The sequence below is a fragment of the Bombina bombina genome, chromosome 4 (assembly GCF_027579735.1).
Source record: "Bombina bombina isolate aBomBom1 chromosome 4, aBomBom1.pri, whole genome shotgun sequence".
NCBI lineage: Eukaryota > Metazoa > Chordata > Amphibia > Anura > Bombinatoridae > Bombina > Bombina bombina.
In genome coordinates, this window is record NC_069502.1 from 147,260,449 (window position 1) to 147,288,219 (window position 27,771).

General features: G+C 39.4%; 1 protein-coding gene across 1 annotated transcript in view; it reads right to left on the reverse strand.

Annotated features, from left to right (window-relative positions):
- GEN1 (GEN1 Holliday junction 5' flap endonuclease) overlaps positions 1 to 27,771 on the reverse strand; it is a 240,191-nt gene that overhangs the window by 147,934 nt on the left and 64,486 nt on the right. The gene's annotated exons all lie outside the window — the stretch shown is intronic.

Here is a 27,771-nt window from a genome sequence, read left to right on the forward strand (position 1 = left end):
ATTCACCCAGCAGAGTTGCTATATAGCTCCTCCCCTCTACGTCACCTCCAGTCATTCGACCAAGGACCAACGAGAAAGGAGAAGCCAAGGGTGTAGTGGTGACTGGAGTATAATTTAAAAAATATTTACCTACCTTAAAAAACAGGGCGGGCCGTGGACTGATCACACTACAGAAGAAAGGAATTTATCAGGTAAGCATAAATTATGTTTTCTTCTGTTAAGTGTGATCAGTCCACGGGTCATCATTACTTCTGGGATACCAATACCAAAGCAAAAGTACACGGATGACGGGAGGGATAGGCAGGCTCTTTATACAGAAGGAACCACTGCCTGAAGAACCTTTCTCCCAAAAATAGCCTCCGAGGAAGCAAAAGTGTCAAATTTGTAAAATTTGGAAAAAGTATGAAGCGAAGACCAAGTTGCAGCCTTGCAAATCTGTTCAACAGAGGCCTCATTCTTAAAGGCCCAAGTGGAAGCCACAGCTCTAGTGGAATGAGCTGTAATTCTTTCAGGAGGCTGCTGTCCAGCAGTCTCATAAGCTAAACGAATTATGCTACGAAGCCAAAAAGAGAGAGAGGTAGCAGAAGCTTTTTGACCTCTCCTCTGACCAGAGTAAACGACAAACAGGGAAGACGTTTGTCGAAAATCTTTAGTTGCCTGTAAATAAAATTTAAGGGCACGAACTACATCCAGATTGTGCAAAAGACGTTCCTTCCTCGAAGAAGGATTTGGGCACAAGGATGGAACAACAATCTCCTGATTGATATTCCTGTTAGTGACTACCTTAGGTAAGAACCCAGGTTTAGTACGCAGAACTACCTTATCCGAGTGAAAAATCAAATAAGGAGAATCACAATGTAAGGCTGATAATTCAGAGACTCTTCGAGCCGAGGAAATAGCCATTAAAAATAGAACTTTCCAAGATAACAACTTTATAACAATGGAATGAAGGGGTTCAAACGGAACACCCTGTAAAACGTTAAGAACAAGGTTTAAACTCCATGGTGGAGCCACAGCTTTAAACACAGGTTTAATCCTGGCCAAAGCCTGACAAAAAGCCTGAACGTCTGGAACTTCTGACAGACGCTTGTGTAACAGAATGGACAGAGCTGAGATCTGTCCCTTTAAGGAACTAGCGGATAACCCCTTTTCTAAACCTTCTTGTAGAAAAGACAATATCCTAGGAATCCTAACCTTACTCCAAGAGTAACCTTTGGATTCGCACCAATATAGGTATTTACGCCATATTTTATGGTAAATCTTTCTGGTAACAGGCTTCCTAGCCTGTATTAAGGTATCAATAACTGACTCAGAAAAACCACGCTTTGATAAGATCAAGCGTTCAATTTCCAAGCAGTCAGCTTCAGAGAAGTTAGATTTTGATGTTTGAAAGGACCCTGAATCAGAAGGTCCTGTTTCAGAGGTAACGACCAAGGTGGACAGAATGACATGTCCACCAGATCTGTATACCAAGTCCTGCGTGGCCATGCAGGCGCTATTAGAATCACTGATGCTTTCTCCTGTTTGATTCTGGCAATCAATCGAGGAAGCATCGGGAAAGGTGGAAACACATAAGCCATCCTGAAGGTCCATGGTGCTGTCAAGGCATCTATTAGGACCGCTCCCGGATCCCTGGATCTGGACCCGTAGCGCGGAAGCTTGGCGTTCTGTCGAGACGCCATGAGATCTATCTCTGGTTTGCCCCAACGTCGAAGTATTTGGGCAAAGACCTCTGGATGAAGTTCCCACTCCCCCGGATGAAAAGTCTGACGACTTAAGAAATCCGCCTCCCAGTTCTCCACTCCCGGGATGTGGATTGCAGACAGGTGGCAAGAGTGAGACTCTGCCCAGCGAATTATCTTCGATACTTCCATCATTGCTAGGGAGCTTCTTGTCCCTCCCTGATGGTTGATATAAGCTACAGTCGTGATGTTGTCCGACTGGAACCTGATGAACCCCTGAGTTGTTAACTGGGGTCAAGCCAGAAGAGCATTGAGGACTGCTCTCAATTCCAGAATGTTTATTGGAAGAAGACTCTCCCTCCTGATTCCATAGTCCCTGAGCCTTCAGAGAATTCCAGACAGCGCCCCAACCTAGTAGGCTGGCGTCTGTTGTTACAATTGACCAGTCTGGCCTGCTGAATGGCATTCCCCTGGCCAGATGTGGCCGATAAAGCCACCATAGAAGAGAATTTCTGGTCTCTTGATTCAGATTTAGAGTGGGGGACAAATCTGAGTAATCCCCATTCCACTGACTTAGCATGCACAGTTGCAGTGGTCTGAGATGTAGGCGTGCAAAAGGAACTATGTCCATTGCTGCTACCATTAGTCCAATTACCTCCATGCATTGAGCTACTGACGGGTGTTGAATAGAATGAAGGACACGGCATGCACTTTGAAGTTTTGTTAACCTGTCCTCTGTCAGGTAAATCTTCATTTCTACAGAATCTATCAGAGTCCCCAGGAAGGGAACTCTTGTGAGTGGAAAGAGAGAACTTTTCTTTTCGTTCACTTTCCATCCATGCGACCTTAGAAATGCCAGTACTATCTCTGTATGAGATTTGGCAGTTTGAAGGCTTGAAGCTTGTATCAGTATGTCGTCTAAGTACGGAGCTACTGAAATTCCTTGCGGTCTTAGTACCGCCAGAAGAGTGCCCAGAACCTTTGTGAAGATTCTTGGAGCCGTAGCCAGTCCGAATGGAAGAGCTACAAACTGGTAATGCCTGTCTAAAAAGGCAAACCTTAGATACCGGTAATGGCTTTTGTGAATCGGTATGTGAAGGTAAGCATCCTTTAAATCCACTGTGGTCATGTACTGACCCTCTTGGATCATGGGCAAAAATGTTCGAATAGTTTCCATCTTGAACGATGGAACTCTTAGGAATTTGTTTAGGATCTTTAAATCCAAGATTGGCCTGAAGGTTCCCTCTTTTTTGGGAACTACAAACAGATTTGAGTAAAACCCTTGTCCTAGTTCCAACCGCGGAACTGGATGGATCACTCCCATTAATAAAAGATCTTGTACGCAGCGTAGAAACGCTTCCTTCTTTGTTAGGTTTGTTGACAACCTTGACAGATGAAATCTCCCTCTTGGGGGAGAGGATTTGAAGTCCAGAAGGTATCCCTGAGATATGATCTCTAACGCCCAGGGATCCTGAACATCTCTTGCCCAAGCCTGGGCGAAGAGGGAAAGTCTGCCCCCCACTAGATCCGGTCCCGGATCGGGGGCCCTCAATTCATGCTGTCTTAGGGGCAGCAGCAGGTTTTCTGGCCTGTTTGCCCCTGTTCCAGGACTGGTTAGGTTTCCAGCCTTGTCTGTAGCGAGCAACAGCTCCTTCCTGTTTTGGTGCAGAGGAAGTTGATGCTGCTCCTGCTTTGAAATTACGAAAGGAACGAAAATTGGACTGTCTAGCCTTGGCTTTGGCCTTGTCCTGAGGCAGGGCATGACCTTTACCTCCTGTAATGTCAGCAATAATCTCTTTCAAGCCGGGCCCGAATAAGGTCTGCCCTTTGAAAGGAATATTAAGCAATTTAGATTTAGACGTAACATCAGCTGACCAGGATTTCAGCCACAGAGCTCTGCGTGCCTGAATGGCGAATCCTGAATTTTTAGCCGCAAGTTTAGTTAAATGTACTACGGCATCTGAAATAAATGAATTAGCTAACTTAAGGAATTTAAGTTTGTGTGTGATGTCATCTAGTGTGGATGATTGAAGTGTCTCTTCCAAAGACTCAAACCAAAATGCTGCTGCAGCCGTGACAGGCGCAATACATGCAAGAGGTTGCAATATAAACCCTTGTTGAACAAACATTTTCTTAAGGTAACCCTCTAATTTTTTATCCATTGGATCTGAAAAGGCACAGCTATCCTCCACTGGGATAGTGGTACGCTTAGCTAAAGTAGAAACTGCTCCCTCCACCTTAGGGACCATTTGCCATAAGTCCCGTGTGGCGGCGTCTATTGGAAACATCTTTCTGAATATAGGAGGGGGTGAGAAAGGCACACCGGGTCTATCCCACTCCTTAGTAACAATGTCAGTAAGTCTCTTAGGTATAGGAAAAACGTCAGTACTCGTCGGTACCGCAAAATATTTATCCAACCTACACATTTTCTCTGGGATTGCAACTGTGTTACAATCATTCAGAGCCGCTAATACCTCCCCTAGTAACACACGGAGGTTCTCAAGCTTAAATTTAAAATTTGAAATGTCTGAGTCCAGTTTATTTGGATCAGAACAGTCACCCACAGAATGAAGCTCTCCGTCTTCACGTTCTGCAAACTGTGACGCAGTATCAGACATGGCCCTTGCATTATCAGCGCACTCTGTTCTCACCCCAGAGTGATCACGTTTACCTCTTAGTTCTGGTAGTTTAGCCAAAACTTCAGTCATAACAGTAGCCATATCTTGTAATGTGATTTGTAATGGCCGCCCAGATGTACTCGGCGCTACAATATCACGCACCTCCTGAGCGGGAGATGCAGGTACTGACACGTGAGGCGAGTTAGTCGGCATAACTCTCCCCTCGTTGTTTGGTGAAATATGTTCAATTTGTACAGATTGACTGTTTTTTAAAATAGCATCAATACATTTAGTACATAAATTTCTATTGGGCTCCACTTTGGCATTAACACATATAGCACAGAGATATTCCTCTGAATCAGACATGTTTAACACACTAGCAAATAAACAGCAACTTGAAAATACTTTTCAAAGTAATTTACAAATAATATGAAAACGAACTGTGCCTTTAAGAAGCACAGAAAATATTATAACAGATAAAATAATTAAGTTATAGCATCAATCTTTGTCAGAATATACAGTTTTAGCAAAGGATTGTTCCCCTCAGCAATTAAACAACACAACTTTAGCAAAGGTTTAATCCCATTAGCAAAGATAACAATTTCTAAAAGCAGGAAACAAATTACAGAATAAACGTTTTTATCTCAGTCAATGCTGACTGAAATATTTGATGCATAGTAAAAGCGCCCCTCCCCCACACACACAGCAGTGAGGGAGAACAGAAACTGACAGAAAAAAAACAGATTTAAGCAACTGCCAAGTGGAAAAATAGTGCCCAAACATTTATTCACTCAGTACCTCAGTAAATGAAAACGATTTTACATTCCAGCAAAAACATTAAACATAATCTCTAGTTATTAAACAGCTTTATGTCTTTCTTACAGTGTAATTCTAGTGAAGTACCATTCTCCCAGAATACTGAAGTGTAAAGTATACATACATGACATTATATCGGTATGGCAGGATTTTCTCATCAATTCCATTGTCAGAAAATAAAAACTGCTACATACCTCTATGCAGATTCATCTGCCTGCTGTCCCCTGATCTGAAGTTTACCTCACTCCTCAGATGGCCGAGAACAGCAATATGATCTTAACTACTCCGGCTAAAATCATAGCAAAACTCTGGTAGATTCTTCCTCAAACTCTGCCAGAGAGGTAATAACACACTCCGGTGTTATTTTAAAATAACAAACTTTTGATTGAAGATATAAAACTAAGTATAATCACCATAGTCCTCTCACACGACCTATCTAGTTGCTGGGTGCAAGAGAATGACTGGGGGTGACGTAGAGGGGAGGAGCTATATAGCAACTCTGCTGGGTGAATCCTCTTACACTTCCTGTAGGGGAGCAGATAATATCCCACAAGTAATGATGACCCGTGGACTGATCACACTTAACAGAAGAAATATTGTTTTTTAGAGGACAGATAGGGCTTTCTTTTGGCATAAAAGATTTATTTCTCAACTATAATTTTATATAAAAAAAATCAAAGTAAGTGTGAGAAATTAAGAAATTTGAAGCTTTCCAAAGTATTTTATTGTGAATATCATCATCCTGATATATGTTACTGCAATAAAACACCCATACTTGTGTTAAGCGATGTCCCATGAGTATAACGATACCCCCCATGTACAGGTTTTTTGAGTTTTCTGGAATTTACAAGGCCCAACATACGGCCTACCCATTTACATAGAAATCTGGCACATTATTTTCTGGGCTTAAGTTGCCTTTCATACATTATAGCAGCCCAGGAATGAAAATAACCCCATCATGGCATACCATTTACAAAAGTAGACACCCTAGGGTATTCCAAAAGGGCCATGTCACGTCTTTTTGTGAAGCCCCTTAGTCACAACACCTGGCCAAATGTAGTGGTCATTTTTGTTGCATGCGTTTTTTACACAAACACTGCACTTTGGCTGTTTCTGTCATCAAGCTTTTATGTTTTACTGCTATAAAACACACATATTTGTGTTTGTCAATGTCCTACGAGTACAACAGTACCCCCCATGTACAGGTTTCACAGGGTTTACAGGAGTTACTGGGCCAAATATGGGGTCTGCCCATTTCAGTCTTTATGCATGGAAATTTGGCACCTTAATTTTCTGTGCCTATGTCCTCTTTGAGACATTATAGCAGCACAGGAATGAAAATTACCCCATCATGGCATACCATTTTCAAAAGAAGACACCCCAGGGTATTCCAAAAGGGCCATATCACATCTTTTTGTGAAGCCCTTTAGGCATAACATCTGGCCAAATGTAGTGCTCATTTATTTTTAATGCGTTTTTTGCCCAAACAATGCATTTGGGCTGTTTCTGTCATCAAGCTTTTATGTTTTACTGCTATAAAACACACATAAGTGTTTTTCAATGTCCTACAAGTACAACAGTACCCCCCATGTAAAGGTTTTATGGGGTTTACAGAAGTTACAGGGCCAAATATGGGGTCTGCCCATTTCAGTTTTTATGCATGGAAATTTGGCACCTTAATTTTCTGTGCCTATGTCCTCTGAGACATTATAGCAGCACAGGAATGAAAATTACCCCATCATGGCATACCATTTTCAAAAGAAGACACCCTAGGGTATTCCAAAAGGCCCATGTCACATCTTTTTGTGAAGCCCCTTAGTCACAACACCTGGCCAAATGTAATGGTCATTTTTTTGCATGCGTTTTTTTGCACAAACACTGCACTTTGGCTGTCTCTGTCATCAACCTTTTATGTTTTGCTGCTATAAAACACACATATTAGTGTTTGTCAAGGTCCTACGAGTAAAACAGTACCCCCCCATGTACAGGTTTTATGGGGTTTACAGAAGCTACAGGGCCAAATATGGGGTCTGCCCATCTCAGTTTTTATGCATGGAAATTTGGCACCTTAATTTTCTGTGCCTATGTCCTCTTTGAGACATTATAGCAGCACAGGAATGAAAATTACCCCATCATGGCATACCATTTTCAAAAGAAGACACCCTAGGGTATTCCAAAAGGCCCATGTCACATCTTTTTGTGAAGCCCCTTAGTCACAACACCTGGCCAAATGTAATGGTCATTTTTTTGCATGCGTTTTTTTGCACAAACACTGCACTTTGGCTGTCTCTGTCATCAACCTTTTATGTTTTGCTGCTATAAAACACACATATTAGTGTTTGTCAAGGTCCTACGAGTAAAACAGTACCCCCCCCATGTACAGGTTTTATGGGGTTTACAGAAGCTACAGGGCCAAATATGGGGTCTGCCCATTTCAGTTTTTATGCATGGAAATTTGGCACCTTAATTTTCTGTGCCTATGTCCTCTTTGAGACATTATAGCAGCACAGGAATGAAAATTACCCCATCATGGCATACCATTTTCAAAAGAAGACACCCTAGGGTATTCCAAAAGGCCCATGTCACATCTTTTTGTGAAGCCCCTTAGTCACAACACCTGGCCAAATGTAATGGTCATTTTTTTGCATGCGTTTTTTTGCACAAACACTGCACTTTGGCTGTCTCTGTCATCAACCTTTTATGTTTTGCTGCTATAAAACACACATATTAGTGTTTGTCAAGGTCCTACGAGTAAAACAGTACCCCCCATGTACAGGTTTTATGGGGTTTACAGAAGCTACAGGGCCAAATATGGGGTCTGCCCATTTCAGTTTTTATGCATGGAAATTTGGCACCTTAATTTTCTGTGCCTATGTCCTCTTTGAGACATTATAGCAGCACAGGAATGAAAAGTACCCCATCATGGCATACCATTTTCAGAAGAAGACACCCTAGGGTATTCCAAAAGGCCCATGTCACATCTTTTTGTGAAGCCCCTTAGTCACAACACCTGGCCAAATGTAATGGTCATTTTTTTGCATGCGTTTTTTTTGCACAAACACTGCACTTTGGCTGTCTCTGTCATCAACCTTTTATGTTTTGCTGCTATAAAACACACATATTAGTGTTTGTCAAGGTCCTACAAGTAAAACAGTACCCCCCATGTACAGGTTTTATGGGGTTTACAGATGTTACAGGGCCAAATATGGGATCTGCCCATTTACATGGAAAATTGGCACATTCATTTTATGGGCCTTTGTCCTCTTTGAGATATTATAGCAGCCCAGGAATGAAAATTACCCCATCATGGCATACCATTTATAAAAGTAGACAACCCAGTGTATTGAAAAAGGACTATGTTTAGTCTTTGTTTGTAGCCACTTAGTCACAACATCTGGCCAAAGGTAATGTTCATATTTCAGTTTTAGTTTATCACAAAAACACTGCCTTTTTGCTGTTTATATCATCCTTTTATATTTTACTGCTATAATACACCCATCTTTGTGTTCAGCGATGTCCAATGAGTACAACAATACCCCCTATGTACAGGTTTTATGTGGTTTCAGGAAGTTACAACGCCCAATATAGGGTCTGCCAATTTGCATGGAAATTGGGCACATTGATTTTATGGACCTTTGTTGCCTTTGAGACAGTATGGCAGCGCAGGAATAAAAATTACCCCACCATGGCATACCATTTGCAAAAGTAGACAACCAAGGGTATTGAAAAAGGACTATGTTTAGTCTTTTTTTTGTAGCCACTTAGTCACAAAACCTGGTCAAATCTAGTGGTCATATTTTTTTATTTGCTTTTTTCACACAGACTTTGCCTTTTTTCTATTTAGATCAACATCATATTTTTTACTGCTATAATACACCCATATCTGTGTTCAGTGATCTCCCATGAGTGCAACAATACCCCCTATGCACAGGTTTTATGTGGTTTTATGAAGTTACAGGGCCCAATATAGGGTCTGCATAGAAATTTGGCACATTGATTTTCTGGACCTATGTTGCCTTTGAGACAGTATGGCAGCCCAGGAATGAAAATTACCCCCCTCATGACATACCATTTGCAAAAGTGGATAACTCAGGATATTCTAAAAGGAGTATTTTAGTTGTTTTGTATAACTTATAATGGCCTTAGAGTGGATGGGCTTAACATATAAAGGGACAGGACAAGGTCAGGGGATTTATGAAGTTAGGAATACAGAATAATAAAATAAAATAAATTAGGAACACATACAGATTGCTTTCAAATTAAAAGTTTAACTCTGTGTGATATATTCGAAAGCAATCAGTGATACAGAGGCCAGGTTGAGAGGGGCAGTCAGGGCAATGGTAACTAGAATCCCTCCTCCCTCCTTTTTTATAGCAGACTCTGCATCTTTTCTGGGGTGTTAATTTGCAGGCAGTGGGGGGGATCCTAGTGGGAAAATGCCTGCCACAGAGTCGCTCGACATTTTCAGATTGAACAGTGGGAGGATTAGGGGTCTGGTTAAACAAAATATCAGATGTTACATTTAACACAAATTCCAAAAAAGTATAAGTTTTCCCTGTGCCTGTTTTTTTGTACAGCACATATGCATTATATACTGCGATCTGCATAATATAAAAGGCTACTTTTTTGTACCAAGTTCTAGTTTTTCTTTGAATTAGATATGGCTGCAGGCACCGGTCAGCTAAATCTACCCCCCCCCCCCATGTTTTTGTTGTACTCCACAATGCACTTTGGCTTTAGGATCTGTGCAGATCTTCCCTTCACAGACACTGGCACTGTAGCTTCATCGTGCATTGTGGAGAGCATGTACACATCTTTTTTATCAGTGTACCGAAGGGCCAGTAGCTCATTGTGGCGTAAAGCTGACGTTGTGCCCCTACTTTTTTTTCCATATGTCAGCTTCTGGGGGAAACCTTTGCGATTTGTTCTTGTTGTGCCACAGGCCACGGTTTCAAAATAAAATAAAAATTTTAATAGCTCTGTGCTGGTGTAAAAATTATCGAGCCACAAATGGTACCCTTTATTTAGCAGGGGTAGTAGGAGATCCCACACAATTTTCCCACTTGTGCCAACGGAATCTGGGCAGCCAGGTGGATCCAAGTGGCTATCCTTTCCCTGGTAGATGCGAAATGCCCAGGTATACCCAGTACTGCATTCACAGAGCTTATAAAATTTTACCCCATAGCGGGACCTCTTGGATGGTATATATTGCTTGAAAAGCAATCTCCCCTTAAATTTCATGAGGGAGTCATCAATGCAAATGTCCTGCTCAGGTATGTAAACTTCTTTAAATTTTTGGGACAGGTGGCTTATCAGGGGCCTTAGTTTATATAACCTGTCATGCAGGGGGTCATTTTTGGGGGGGCACTTGGTATTATCATTAAAATGGAGAAACCGCAGCAATTGTTCATATCTGTCCCTCTTCATAACCCCTGGAAAAAGAGGGGTAGCCAGGATAGGGTTCTGGCTCCAGTATGAACGAATGCTGGGTTTCTTCACAATCCCCATTATTAATGTCAGGGCCCAAAACTTTTTAATCTCTGGTATGTCAGTGGGGTGCCAGCTATTTTTTCTGACATACAGAGATTGGGGATTTTTGGACAGATACTGGCTGGCATATAAATTTGTTTGAGCAACTATATGCTCAAACATGGTATCTGTCAGAATCAGGGACATATAGTTTATTGGCTCACATACTGGAACATCACTTGTGATGCCAGGAGTCTCAGTAAATTCTGGGGCAGTGAAATTTGGGGGTATCCAATTTTGGTCATTTGTGCGACGCCTCTTTTTAGGTGACGGGCAGGGAGCACCAGCATCAGATGTATCACTCAGGGGCTCTATATCTGATGTCGTAAGGGTTGCGCTGTCAGACAGAGCAGAGAGGGTTTTACTCCCTGAATCTGCGGCAAGAATGGCATAAGCCTCTTCTGCTGAATAGCGTGCCATAAGGGATTTTTTTCAGTACAAATTACCACTTCACCACCACCAATTCCCACTTCACCTTCCCCAAAATCCCACTAAACCACCCCAATTACCACCTCCCAATTACCATCCACCTATTCCCACCCACCCTATTCCCTCAGATTTTTTTTTAAAAAAATTATGAGTTTTTCTTTATATATATATATATATATATATATATATATATATTTTTTATTTTTTTTATAAACTAAAAAAAAAAAAAGGAACTGGGAAGGGTAGTGATTGGGAACAGCAGGGAAGGGGTTAATAATAACTAAAGATCCCCACAAATAAACTTTTGGGCACTGATCAAAGCCCTGACAGGCTGATCACTGTAATATTAGGCTGATCACAGTAGCAGCTCAGTGATCAGCAGCAAAAACAATATATATATATATTTGTAACCCCCACAAATAAACCCCCAAAGCTTTTGATCAACACTGATCAAAGCCCTAACTGGATAACCAAGTTATATTAGGCTGATCACAGTAGCAGCTCTGTGATCAGCAGCAAAAAAAAATAATAAAAATATATATATATATATATATATATATATATATATATATATATATATATATATATATATATATATATGGTATTTTTTTTTTTTTTATATATATATTTTCCCCTCTCTAGCACTACAAACACTGAACTGTCTTCCTCTCTCTCTCAGATCGCACTGAGAGCAGAGAGGAAGCGGATACACTTGTAACAGCCAATGATTCCACTCATTGGCTGCTACAGTGTTACAGGGGACAATCGATAAACCCCCTCCATGCTGATTGGATCCTGGGGGAGTGCCAGAGGTGCTAGGCACATCCCCCAACCGGATCCACAACAAACAAAATATCGGAGGGGGCACAGGAGCTGAAAACCGTTATGCCGTTCTATTCCGTCATAACGGCTCTAAAGCCCAGTGTAATTATGACGGAATGGAACGGCATAACGGCGTTAAAAGGTTAAAAATACAGCAATATTCAAATCAGAATGGTTTAATTGGCTGGGCATATCCGCCCATTACACCTTATACACAATTGTAAAAATTTGTGCATACAATCTTATGTCATTTAAAACAGGAACGTGATTCTGAAAGTGTGCTCTCCAACTTAAGCACACACATCCCTTACATAACAATATAGTAAAAAAAAAAAAATATTTATAAATGTTCATCACTCATGATTCATTATTTGATCAGATATATCTTGATTCAGAGCATTTACATTAATAACCAAAAACAGATAAATATAATTGTGATAAGACAAAGAATCCAAATGCATGAGAATTTTCTCCATGAGGGAACCTCAGAATTATAGGAATCCTCATCATTAGAAGATACTTCAGTATTTTGTTGGTCAGTACATATATTACTAGTAGAAGGTAAAATATGAAAAGATATTTTCTGTTTATTTGAAAGCTGTAGTGCAGTCAGAGCCCTCTCAATGGCGGTAGCAATAAACTTTTTTCATTGTTGGGGGTACGCCATCTGCAAGTGAGAAACAGTAGGTGCATTTATAACACATAGAATTGATCAGTTTATGATAAACATTAACCACACAAATGAGCTGAGAAAGCTACACCAGATATTTTACAATAAGCACACTTAGCTTTGGTAGAAAGGTGTTCAGCTGGCTCAGTTTCTATAGTAAGTTGAGGGACAGGATGAGGCTGCTCCGTTATGACATAAAAAACATAAAAATAACATTAAAGTACTATAATCCCCTTAAAAGCAAGCTTCGAGGAATGGGAAAAAGATTGCCTTAAATAGATTGCTAACTTATGTATTTGAGAAAAACTATTTAAAAAAAAAAAAAACCTTAAAAAGGGACATTTTACACTTTTTCTTTGCATAAATGTTTTGTAGATGATCCTTTTATATAGCCCATCTGGAAGTATTTTTGTAAAAATGTATAGTTTTGCTTATAATTTTTTTTTTTTTTTTTTTTATAACATTGTGCTGATTTTCAGACTCCTAACTAAGGCTGTCAAAAATAATCGTATTGACGATGCATCACGATGCGGTATGAAACGATTCTGCATCGATGCGGTGAGGCGCCGAGAATCGATTCACGTTACCCATGTGACCCCGCCTCCAGGACAAGTAAGAGAAAGTGCACGGTACAGCGTTTTGACGTCACGTCACCCAATAAAGTAACATGGGCGGTCTGTGGAAGTGCCGAAGTTACGCAGTAGGAGCAGGACTGTTGCCTGAGATTGATGATGGTGATGACGATTCCGACTCAGAGTATACACGGCGGTATACAGTTACACGGCGGGCTCATTTTTATTTTGTGGGAGACAGAGGAGACCACCTATGGTGAGAAACTAATAACTTATAGCTTAGTTAACCCAAACGTTGTACATTTTGCCAATGCCAATGCCTTTGCCTACTTACTGATAGAAGGAGCACAATAAGGGGTACAATTAATTATCAATACTTAACGTTATGTTACTACTGACTGAGGCTCAGGCTGCTGCATAATTGAATTGCATATATAAAATTTATAATAATAATAAAATACTATTTTATCTATCTACATGTTTTTCACATGGTCGGTCTGCGGCCCCTCTACAATACAATCAATCTAGATGTTTTTCACATGGATGCCTGGTCTGCGAATATTGAAAATAATATACACTTATATTATATATAATGGTATTTATAATAAATTTTATATATGCAATTATGCAATGCAAATGCATGTGCTCTCTTAAAAGATGCCAATCCGAACCCAATCCCTGTTTTATTTATAACAAGGCTAAAAGCTGCATTTTTAAACATACTAAAGGCCATAAAACCCAATTTGTGATTCAAGAAAGTGCATTGCAATTTTAAACAACTTTTCCTATTATATAATTTGCTTATCCTTTGTTGAAATGCATCGCCTCCTCCTTGTGTCGTGCACTTTGCAATGTGTGCAATGCATTGCTATTTCATCAACAGATATCTGAGAAGTATGAAGCAAATTAAATAATAGAAGTTAGTTATGTTGTTTATTTAAAATTGTATTCTCTATCTGAATCATGAAAGAAAATGTTCGTGTTTCATTGCACCTTTAAGTGTGTAATATATTACAGTAAGTGATGTCCCCTGCAATGCAATTTGTTTTCAAATGTTGGCAAAATGGCAAGTAGTTGAAGTTACTAGTACTAATGTAATGTACTACATTTAAATTTTCTTGTTGATTTTACATTTGCGGCTTGACATTTTGACAACTTAGTGTTTTGTTTTTTTAACACTGACAGAGTTTGACGTTGACAACAACATCATCCGTCACATATGTACATGTCATGCTAAAATGACAGAGGGAGATAAAAAAGATAGAGAGATAAAAACTGCACCTAGCATTTTAAAAGCAAGCATCTGGGCACATTTTGGATTTTATGAACATACTGGAAAGCACGAATTGGACAAGACACGCGGTTTGTAAAGCCTGTCACACAAAAATTAAATACCTAGGGAATACTACTAACTTGAGAAATCACGTTAGCCGTTTTCACTCTGAGATGCTAACACCAGCCGCCAGTGCCAAGAAAATAACAAGACTAGCTGAAGCTCATCAGCCAAGAATTCATGCAATGCTGTCAACTTTGCCACCCAACTCTGAAAAAGGGGAGAGAATAACCAGCTGTGGCAACTTTCATAGCGAAGGACCTACGGCCTTACTCTGTTGTGGAAAACCTTGGGTTTCACAACCTGTTGAAGACGCTAGAGCCACGTTATAAGATCCCGTCACGCAATCACTTTACAGAAAACGTTATACCTGCACTCTACCACGAAACCAAAGCTCAGGTAATTGCATCAATGAGCCAAGCCAGTCGAGACGCAATAACGTGTGATTCATGGACTTCAGTCACGACGGAGTCTTATGTTACAGTAACTGCACATTACGTTAGCAAGGACTGGCAGATCTTGTCGCATGTGCTGCAAACGAGAGCAGTTTATGAGTCTCACACGGGTTCTCATCTGGCGGCGCTACTGTCTCGTGTCATGGAAGAATGGCAGCTGTCCGATAAATCTGTAGTGCTTGTGACCGACAATGTGTCAAACATGATTGTTGCTGCTCAAGTTGGAAAATTCCCTCATGTAAAATGCTTCGCCCATACACTGAATCTCGCATCCCAGCGGGCGCTGAATGTGGCCACGCTCTCCAGGCTTTTAGGCAGAGTGCGACGAATATCAACATTTTTTCACCGCAGCACTACAGCAAACCACTGTCTGAAAGAAAAACAGAAATGTCTTGGCCTGAAGAATCATAAGCTGATAACTGATGTGACAACAAGGTGGAACAGCTCATATGACATGGTCGAGAGGTTCTTAGAACAGCAACCTGCAATCTGTGCCACATTGTTGTCTCCAGAAGTCAGAAAAAGTGAGTCAGATCTCTGCACTCTCAACGAAACAGATGTGTCAAATGCAGAGGATGCTGTGAGTGCATTAAAGCCAATGAAAGATGCAACCACACTGATGTCAGAAGAGCGCAATCCAACTGTGTCTCTCATTGCCCCCATTGCCCCTCTAAATACACAACTGCTCCAGAACATGACAGACACCATGGGAGACACACCCATGATCCATGAGATCAAGAATGTCATCAAAAAAGATCTACTGAAGAGGTACAGCAGTGAGGCAGAGAAGAAGATACTTTATACAGCCTCTGCCCTGGATCCTCGTTTTAAGGGACTGCCTTTTATTCTCACAGAGGAGGAGAGATTGTAGCTATACAGAGGAGTGACTGAGGAGGCTGCATCCTTGGAGGTAATTTTAATTGCATCATGTTTCTTGAAAAATGTATAAATTGAAAACAAACATAAAACATACCATCCATAACAAAATAGGCTTAGCTAGCAGTAGCTTGCTTAGTAGCTAGTTTAATGAGTACAAGGTTTATTTATATAAGACAGTTCGAAAACGCCACAGTCAACTTTCCTCCTCCTCCGTCCTAATAGATGTGAGCTGTTGCATGCATTTATGCATTACTGTCTGAGCACACATAGCATTAGCTGGCTGCTAGAGGTAATAATGAATGCTATTTTTTCTATTCTTTTGTTCAAACACAGATTGAGTGTACTAGTACAGTTACATCTAGGAGGACAAACGTGGATGAAGTGCCACTGCCTGAGGGAAAAGAAACTCTGGAAGAAGAATCACCCATCGAGGAGGATAACCCTTCTCCTCCCAAAAGAAAGTCCACATCGCTGCTCATGACTTTGCTGGGACAGTCTTTCACTGACACTGAAGGTACAATAGAACCCAAGACCCCCTATGCCAAGGCTGAAGAGGAAATAGAGAAATATTGTAAAGCCCCATCTCTGCCTCTCACTGAAGACCCTTTGAACTGGTGGCATGTACATGAGGTCATATTTCCCCTCCTCTCTCATTTGTCAAAGCGATACTTGTGTATCCCAGGTACAAGCGTGTCTGCAGAGCGGGTTTTCTCCACTGCAGGAGATGTGGCAACGGCAAAAAGAAGCACCCTCAAACCAGAGCATGTGGATCAACTAGTGTTCTTACAGAAAAACCTACATATTCCATAAATCTGAGTAGTGATTCAGGTTTATAATATTTAATGTTTTTTGGCACATCCAGAAAGTGCTGTGTGCCCCACTGCAGTGCCCAGTGCAGTATTGTTATTAAGTTATTTTATATTTGTTAATGTTATAGCTTATAGAAAAATGAAGCTTAAAACCTTGAGAATCTTTGTTGGATCACAAAATATACTAGTACACGACACGACCGACCACGTCACTCACTGTCACACACAAACATTACAAAAGAAACAACACACAACTGCACACACCTCATGTGTGCGTGTCACCCTTCTTCACCATGATTCACTCTTTTTATGATGTGTGTTTTTTTTGGTATTGTTTGACTGTGTGTGACTGGTGTGTGTGTTGTGTAACAATATATTTGTGATCCCATAAAGATAATCAAAGTTAGTTAATCTAGTAGTTCAATGCTACATGTTGTATAATGTCTATTACTACTTCTAGTGTTACTGTGATGTTTGCCAATCAGGAAGTGCTCTGTTTTGTAGATGTTGTGCTATTGTTTACAGCACACCCCTGTATTGTTTGCAATGCAGTGAGTGCATATTGCATAAGGGATTATTCACACTAAAAATTGTCTATTTTAAATAGACCCTTTAAGAAAGATATCATATGTTTTGTTTATGATCCCAAATGCCATCCCACTCCCAGGCAGATCTGTAGGGGTTAACCTAATATAACCAACCAGTTAACAATAACCACCTCCACCACCACCCGCCATTCAGCGCACCTCTACTAATAAATCGGATCCTAAACGTGTACTCCAGAGAGTTGTTTGTGTGTGTAATGTCTTTTTTTTAAATTTATTTATAACCAATAATGTGTAACAAAAATAATGTACAAATCGTTTTACCACGCAGGGCAAGCATGCAGAACTTCTGCAGCACCAGGACCGTCTTTAACACAGGGCAAAAGGGGCAGTTGCCCTGGGCCCAGTCTTTGTTGAGGGGCCCAAGAATCCTAAAAAAAAAAAAAAAAAAAAAAAAATTTTTTTTTTTTTTTTTTAGTTCATGCCAGACTGCTGATGTCATGTGACATGGGACACACACACAGTCAGTCCTAATATTGTCACAGTCAAAAGTTCTCTGCTTATATTTATTTGTGAGAAACTGTGCCAGACCGTGCCAATGTCATGTGACATTCCAAGCTAGTGCCATGTGCTGTTTTAGATATGCACTGTGCAGCACTGGATGCTAAGCCCTAACTAGGCATCCAGTCAATCCAACTGCATCAGAAAAGGTTCTGCTGGGGTTACCACTGTTACCAGGTAACTGCTCTGGTGGTGGGGATTGTTTCTGGGTAGCGCTCACTATAGGCACAGAAAGCTGGAGTGGCAGGCACGTGAGGATTTGAGCATTTGTGCAGCTGCACACACTGCTCTCTTCAGTCTTGAGGCTGTGTGACTCATCTCACACTGTATCCATGCAGCCTTGGGCAGACAGCATCCAGTCTGCTGGTCCCCTTAGCCCTGCTCTTTCTGCTGTGGCTCTAAGATCAACTAACTGAAGTTTGTTAGGAAAACAGTGCTTTGTAGAAAGGTGTCAGTGGGAAGAATACGTGTGTACACATGCCCCTCCCCCATGCAGCATTGTCTAGTGCAGGATGAGAGGGAACTTGTTCCTAGCAAAGTAGTGACATGTGCTGCTGTGGCTGATGTATAGTGTCATGCTGATACTTCACACATTAAGGTAAGGTTTATTTTTATAGTTTTTATTTCTCTCTGTTTAAGATTTTACAGCTTCCCATAGTTGTTCTACTGTTCCAGTCAGTAAACTTATATCTGTCTGCACCTCTATGTTTCCGCCTCAGTCTTTACCTTGCTTTGCTCCTGTTGGCTGCCCTAAATCTCTTTAACCAGCTAACCTCACACCAGAATCACATTCAAAAGCATATTAAATTAATCCAGAGTGGAGGAATTTATATATTTATTTACTTATTAGTACTGCTTAGGTCCAGTTTCACATATTGCAATTTTTTTTTAATGATTAGCCCAGCAGTGGATGATCAACTGCTGGGCTTATAATTTAAAAAAATATATAAAATAAATTGATTTAGCTGTTTTTTGGGATGTTGGGGTAGAGAGCGAAATTGCATGGGGGGGGGGGGGCCCTAGAAAATGTTTGCCCAGGGTCCAGTCAGTATTAAAGACGGCCCTGTGCAGCACCATAATTTTACAATATGGTATGAACATATAATATCAAGCTACATACACCCAAAAAACATAGCATACATATTTCAGTACCCTGATTCACGATATGCGGGGGAAAAAAAGAGAGAAAAAAAAAAAAAAAAAGAGAGAGAAAAAAAAAAAAAGAATGATACATCCTTGTATACAACCTATGTATTCACATTATTGGATTTTCTTGTATTTTAAACGAAACAAAAAACAAACAAACAAACCAAACAAACGAAGAAACAAACAAACAAAAAAATTATTAAAACAAAAAAAATATATTCCCCCTCTCCTCTCCGCCCCCACCTCAACTATCGCTCATAAAGTCCCCAACTGGGCTACTCAATCCAATTATGAGGAAAAATATTTAATAGAGTCAGTTCTGCAAAACTCACTGATGAAAGAAAGGGGGAGAGGATCATTTTTTGAAGCGTAATTGGGTAAGATAAAATTACCGGAGACCATCTCCAAAGGAACTTTTTGATTCTATTCTCAGAAGCATCGTGGAGATGATATGATTCAAAAAGAATTTGGTCTTGAAGTATTTTAAAGACGGAGGCTAAGCCTGGTACCGCTCTAGCTTTCCAATTTTTAAGTATACAATATCTAACTGCCAGTATTATTGTATTCAAAACTATTTATAGTACTACTATTGAAAGCATCTTTTAATGGAGATAAAAAAATAATATCGTCAGCAGATATGGCTATTGTAACTTTATATAATTTATTAAACCAGTAAATGATTTTTAACCATAATTGTCTAACTAAAGGGCAAGACCAAAACATATGCAATATATCAGCTCTAGTATGAGCACAACGTGGACAAGAATTAACCACAGATGGATAAAACTTAGATAATCTCCATGGTGTATAGTAAAAATTGTTAATCAATTTCATATGCGATTCCTTCAAGGCCATCGGGACTTTACATTTACGTATTAACTCAAAACTCTGTTTAATTGTCCTGTGTTCTACAGAAGGAATTAGAGGTAACCAAAATTTACAGATAATATCCCTAATAGACAAGCTCTGTTTATTCAACATAATATCATACATCAGGGAAATCGAAGAGTCCCCTGATGTGGATTTTTGTATACAAAGCTTAATATCCGACCAGACCATCAAAGAGGAAGCCAGCCAGTTCTGATCTAAAATAAAGTGCCGGATTTGAAAATAGGGAAATAAACTGAATCTAGGTAATCCATATTTCCTAGAGATATCCTCCGCAGATAAAAGATGATAGTTTTCATCCAATAGTTGTTTTACATAGCATAGCCCTTTTCCAGCCCAGTCCTTAAAAACTCTCTGATATATACCTGGGAGAAAGCTTGGGTTGCCTACGATCGGTAAAAATTCTGAAACAGTATAATCTAACTCTAACATCCCACATAATTTTTGCCATGCCTGTACTATGTTTTTCATGGAGATAAGACAGCTCACATTCTGGGGCAATTTCTGTACCTGGACATGTAAAATAGCTTTTAAAGAAAACGGCGTAATTAGGGAAGATTCTATTTCTTCGGATGCAACTATGTTGGCTCCAGAAATCCAATCTATTGCTATTTTGACCAATGCGGCCAGGTTATACATTTTAAGATTAGGAAGAGCAAGTCCAGCTACACCAGTATTTTGCATTAATCTTATAAGAGCAATTCTTGGTTTTTTATTTATAATTTAGAAAATAAGGTATTAATTAATTTCACATCTTTATTTAATATAAAGAGCGGAAGATTCTGAAGTGGATATAGCAAACGTGGGAAGATAATAGATTTAATTAGATTGACTCTAGCTGTCAAAGATAATGGGAACGTAGCCCAAAGTTGTAGGTCAATTTCAATCTTTTTAAATAACGACTCAAAATTATCTTTATACCAATAAGATGGATTTTTATGTAAAACTAAGCCTAAATATTTAATGGCATCAACTCGTTTAAATGGTACATTTGGGACTACAGTCTGTGTGTTATTAAAACATACTAGTTCGCTTTTTTCAAGATTTATCTTATACCCGGAGAAGGAGCTAAAGATTTTCAAAATTTGTAAAACAGACGGAATAGCCTTTTGCATATTGACTAAAAATATTAAGACGTCATCCGCATACAACAAAGTTTTAAGATAGTGTGAACCGAACGGGACTCCGCATAATACCTCTCTAAATCGTATTGCTAATGGTTCCAATGCTAAATTGAACAGCACGGGGGACAATGGACATCCTTGTCTAGTGCCTCTCTGTAATGTGATTTTAGCGGATCGCGAGCCGTTGATAAGTAAAAAAGAAATTGGATTAAAATATAACCTATGGATAAATTGTGCAAATTCTCCGTTAAACCCAAACAGCTCTAATGTTCTAAATAGATACTCCAATAAAATAGAATCAAAAGCTTTAACTGCGTCCAGGGAGAGAATAGCTACATCCTGCCATAGAGGCTTCTTTTTGCCCTGATCTACATTCCAAGCATAATCTAGGAAATTAATTAATTTACGGATATTTTTCGATTAATTTCTATTAACCATAAACCCTGTTTGATCCGGGTGAATAATTTTATACAGACAGATAATCTCGAGGCAATAATAGACATTAATATTTTGCAGTCTATGTTTAAAACAGAAATCGGTCTGTATGAAGCCGGGTCTTCAGGATTTCTACCTTTCTTTAAAATAAGTGAGACGTTTGCCGCTGAAAAATAGCTTGAGATAGGATTCTTTGTGTAATAATAAAAATTAAAAAGTTTTTTTCTAACACAGATAAAATATCTTCACCCATACATCTATAAAACTCTGCCGGGAATCCGTCTGGTCCTGCGGCTTTATTCAGCTTTAAATTACCTATAGCTTTTCGAATTTCTTCCGTAGAGATTGGAGCATTAATTGCTATTAGATCCTCCCTGGAGAGTTTAGGTATCTTTATCGAATTCAAAAAGCTGTCCATATTCGCATTATCAATTTCAAAATAGAGCTTATGATAATAAGTGTGAAAAATTTCTAAGATATCTTTAGATTTCGTAGACCTACCTTTATCAGTTTGAATAGCTAGGATAAGATTTTTCTTTTTTCTGACTTTGGTAAGTCTAGCCAGATATTTGGCCGAGCAGCCATGAACACCTTTAAAATGCAAGTTTATTTTTGCTTCTTCCTCGACTTATTTCTGTTTAAGGAAAAGATCTCTCTCCTTTCTATTATCTTTATATCTGTCCCAATTAGCCGCCGTGCGGTTTGAACAGAATTTCCTGTACGAATTTCTAACTTGATTTGTAATTTGGGTTTCTCGTGCACTCCTCTTTTTTTTTGCTATGCTCACAAACGAATGAATTTGTCCCCGTAATACTGCTTTAAAAGCTTCCCAGAGAATCTCTGGTTTATCTAGATAATTTATATTCTCCGCAAAATATTGCTGCCAAGATAATTTTAAAAAACTAACAAATTTGGGGTTAGTATATAGATATCGAGGGAAAACAAATCCAGGAGTTTTGCTTTTTTCTCTATTGCCTAAGGGAAAAAATAACGAGATGATAGCGTGATCTGACACTAAAATATCCCCAATCTCAGTCTCCAATTCCTGTATAGATAGATTTTCAGAAATCAAAAAAAGATCTATTCTAGAGAGAGATACATGTGCTGTTGACTCCCACGAGAATGCCAACTTATCCGGATTTTTTAATCTCCAAATATCTACTAACTTTAACCTGATACACAATTGTTTTAAAAATGTTGCATTTCTATCATGCATGGATCTGTTTTTATTGGAAGATTTGTCCAACACTGGACAAAGTGTAGCATTAAAATCTCCCCCGAGTATTAAGTTCCCCATCGAAAAAGGAAACAATTTCAATTCTATTTTCCCCCAAAAATCTCTGGAGAATTTATTTGGCGCATACACATTACATATGACTAATTCTATATTGTTTAATTGGATTTGCAATACAATATATCTGGCTGCTGGGTCTATATCTGCTTTAACTATTTTATAATTTAACTCTTTGTGCAGCAAAATAGCTAACCCACATTTTCTGGCTCTTCCGGTGGTAGAGATAACTTCACCAACCCACTTTGTCCTCAATTTCGCTGCTTCTTGTTCGTTAAGATGCGTCTCCTGAAGGAGAACCACATCCGGTTTATATCCCGCTAGTGTTTTAATAATAAGTTTACGCTTGATCATATTCCATGATAAAATTTTAATTCCCTCACCCATCTAACAAAAGGAACTCCACCTGACTCAGCCCGGGGGAACCAATGAAGGGATACTCATATGCTGCCACACATAGGCGGGGAACAGGAGAGGAGGGAGGGAAAAAAAACAACAAAAAAAACACCATATATCCAAATAACAATTTCACTAACACTAACTAATATAGGCATCATACTGCTCCAATATTAGAGATCTCAACCAGTGTAAAACCTACTTATTGTCTTAACCTAGATCGTAAGCTAGCTCTATAGAGTCTCTATATAAGTTTTAACCTCCGAGCTGTCCTCAACAGAGCGTCTAACACCTTGATCTTCCACTATAATTTGTGCAGGGTATATCATCCGAGCTTTCAAGCCTTTATTTATTAATTGCGTACAATATGGGGCCATTGTTCTTCTCTTGGAGGAGGTCTCGGAAGAGAAATCCTGAAACATTAAGACCCTGCAATTCCCAAATATCGGGGGGTCAGAGGATTTAAACAACCTCAGCAATTCAACTTTATCTTGGTATTTTAAAAGTTTAAACAGGCATACTCTATTCTTTGAGACTCCCTCTACAGAGGTTTTCTTAGGACCCAATCTGTGTGCCCGTTCAATCATAAGGGGTAGCAGTTGAGGGGACATCCCCAACGCAAGAGGTAGAGTAGTGGAAGTAAAATTTAAAAGATCTTCATATTCTGGTAATTCCGGGAGGCCAACTAATCTAATATTATTGCGCCTGGAGCGATCTTCAAGATCCTCCAAGCGTAACTGCATATTTTTAATTTTTGACTCCTGTTTCTGAGTTATTTCGGAGAGTATGTGGGTTTGATCTTCTACATCAGAGATTCTAGTCTCTGCTTCTGTTAGTCTAGCTGAAAATTGTCTCACTTCAGATGACAATGTAACTAACTCTGAAGAGATAACCCCTAATTCTTTTTTAATTACTTCGAATTGAGGGGAGAATATATCTGAAATTTTTGATAAGAGTTCTTGTAGGTCAAGAGAGCTCTTACTAGGCTCTATTGAACTATCAAGACTGGAATCTGTTATTTTATTGCTATTTTTCTTTTCTTTCACTTTCGCAGGCATTATGGGAGAATTGACTTTCACCTGAGTGATATATTTTTCCATAAAAATTAGTGTGTAAATTGTATAAAAAACTCAACAATCTCAATAGTGCCAGGTTAAACCTGGAAAAACAACACGTGAATCTGTATAACCTATGTGTATTAGGTAAACCTATGTGAAACAAATTTTTTTTTTTTCCTCTTTTTTTTTTTCTTTTTTCCTTTCCTTTTTTCCCCCTTTTTTCAACCTGTTCCTTTCATCATGCCCCCCCTTTAAATGCATCAATTTAATTAAGTGAGAAATAAGTGAGAAAAAAAAGGCCTGCGAAAATATTAGTGACCAGTCCTAGCTAAGTCAATGATCTCTAACCCTTTAATCCTTTTATCAGTATATTGAAATATGTAACATACAAAAACCAGGATATCACTACCTTGTGATACTTTCTACCACAATGGTGCTAGCTTCACTGTCAATCAAATAATATGATAAGATTATATATATATCACTTATCTACACAATCCCCATATATCATTTCAGTTTATACATATAGAATATATGGCCTCCCCCTCTACCTTACACCTATACAAGCAACTTTGATAGAGGATTAAACAATCAACATACCCTGCCAAGATGTTTTACATAGAAAGAAAGCAATTTATACACATGTCCTAGTCAAAATATTACCTCTAGATTTGACCTTTTGGTTCTAGTGATAGGCGTCTCCTGCTCTCAAATTTCTTCTTAATATAAGATAGGAATACAGGGGTTACACTAAAGACTATAAACGATTTTTAACCAAACAGGACCCAGACAGAAACAATTAAAATCAACTTTGTTTGCAGTTAATAATTGTCCAGGAACACAGCTGATTCAGGCTTTACCCACTGTAGCATATGAGAGCCGTTTCTCCAGACTCCTGACTGTATCGGTAAATAGACTGCCAAAAAGTTCCAGGAAATTATCTTCCTAAGCACCTTTACCAATCTTCAATAGCAGCACTTATAGCAGTGTCATAAGAAGTGCAGCGTAATAGACTTTTATTATTAATACAGGCTTCAATTTAGCGAGTTCAGTGTCAATATGTGCAAATATAAAACTTTTCACTCACATAGCAGCTGCAAGATACTTTGGTTCTGCTTTCGGTATCAAGACCCGATCTCTCACCGGACCACTTTCCTCTTAATGATGCGGGAATCCTTAGCTCTTGCGCGTCCCCACTCTGAGAAGAGAAGCTCCTACCGTATAACCACGTGTTTCACTACACCTCTGAATCTTATTTGTCAAACCAGGGGCTCGTCTTGGCCGGCCACCACTATTGGTCGATGGCTCCTCACTGTGTCCGTCCACCCCAGCCGCCTGCAGGGGTCTAGAAACCTAGTGTGGTCTGCTTTGAAAACAACATAGATAGGCGAGTAACCATGCCCTAGGAGATCTTACAATCCCACAACGGGCACACAGCTCTTGTACCGCACCCTCAAAGCGACTCAGGCTGCAGTGCGATCCTCTTCCTCCACACGTCAGATGGCGCTCTGGGCTAGGCGACCTGCACTCCAGCCGTTAAAGGTCAGTATGAAAGCCCCAGAGCGTTCACATGGAAAGTCACTTGGAGGTATCCTTTACAACAGCACCTTTTGGCTTTACTAGGGCACTTAATTGATAGCCTAGCTATAGCGAAATTGCGGCTCTGTCATATGAGCCAGTATTATAGCACCGGGGGATATTCTGCGAGGGCTTAGAGGACATAGCCCCACTCTCTAGGGTGTACTGCACACCAGCAACGAGATAAACCGCAGGTGGGGTTTAGCTGGAATAGGCTGTCTGAACACCACTCTACACGCCAACCTCAGTGTGTGCTCTGCTCACGATAGCTCCTCCCACTGGAAACACTCCCCCTCTGCACCTTGTCAGACTCCGATCTGTGTGTGTACTGTCTAACTGTCTTTATGAGTGTGTGAGTGTGACTGTGAGTGAGTGCCAGTTTGAATGTTGTTTGTATGTATCTATGAGTGTGTGTGAGACTGAGTGCCTTAACTGCCTTTGAATGTTTGTTTGTATGTGTGTCTGTCTATGAGTGTGTGTGGCTGACTGGCTGTGGTGCCTTTGAATGTTTTTGTTTGTGTGTGTCCCACTGTCTAGTGTCTGTCTATGGGTGTGCAGAGAGTGAGACCACTGAAGCCAAACCACTATTATTGGGGGAAGGAAAAGCCTTGAAAGAATAAATCGTAAATTGAAGCTTAAAACCTTGAGTAAATCTTTATTGGATCACAAATATACTGTAACAGACAGTACACAGCAAACACAACACAATACAAAAATAAACCACACACACCTCATGTGCGTGGCGTGCCACCCTTTCTTCACCATGATTTACTCCTTGATGTCTGTGGGCTTTTTTATGTATTGTTTGTTTGTGTGTGACTGTGTGTTCAGTGACAGACTCAGTCACTGTTCAGTTGTGTGTAGTACTGCTTTAACACTAAGTAACTAATAACTAACTATATATTTGTAATTCCATAAAGATAATATAATCATCAAGAAGAAACTAGTTATAGTAGTTCAGTTCAATGCTACTTGTTTTAAATGTCTCTAGTACTACTGTAACTGTGTAAACTAATTGTATATGTCACATGTGTGTGTGTGTATTGTGTGCACACTCTGTGCTGTGTGTTGTGTTCCAGATTCACGTGATGTTCGTTTGCCACAAATTGACAGTCATGAAGGCACAGTGGAGTGCACCTGTAATTTTGTACCGCATATAAGGGATTTATGTTTTGTTTTCTGAGGAGGACAATTTTCACACAAATAAGAAATAAGGTATTATGGTGGTAACTTAAGCTTAACCTATCTATTTTGGTTTTAATTTAATGTCTATTATATTATTACTAGGTAAAGACATTAAATTAAAACCAACATAGATAGGTTAGACATTTATTCGTTGTTCATGTTTGTTTACAAGTGTATAGTGTACTATATATAATATACATTTAAATATTTTCTTTTATTGAAGTACACTGTGAGCACTGCACTTTTTACACTACTCTGTAACTACAGTTTGATGCCATAATATTGTTTCCAAACCAATACAACAATTGCCATTTAGTATTTACTGTTCTATAAACTGTTGTTGTCTGCTGTGTTCAGACTTTGCCACAGGAAGTGTCCTTTTTAGAGCTAATAAAATAATAAAAAAAAGTTTATTTCAATATTTTGACTGCTTGAATTTTTTTTTCTGAAAAATTTAAAAAATGGGCAGAAATAGTGCAGTAATCATGATGCATCGCGATGCATCGTAGAATCAAATCGTTACGATGATAATCGTAATCGAATTGTGAGACAAGTGAAGATGCGCAGCTCTACTCCTAATTTAACCCCACAGTGTCAGATGTATATGTGTTTTTACAGACTCCTGGTGGCTTCTGTTTATGTTATTTGTTTTTTCATATGCAGGGAAGGCAGGAGTGTCTGCTATTCTTGATTTCCGAGTCCCTTTCACTGGGTGTTCCAGCCAAATCTCATCAACAGTGCTAAACTGTGAGCTTCCAAGTAAGTTTTTAAAGGTTATATACCAGATTTTTAGATCAGTATCTGTGCATAGTCTTATTATAGTAGTGACTATTACATGCAGTTATATTAAAATTGGTGTATACTGTCCCTTTAAAGTGAAACAAAGATTACATGTGGGATATAACTACTAGCATGTAACTTATTTCAATGCTCTTAGTCGAAGGTATGTA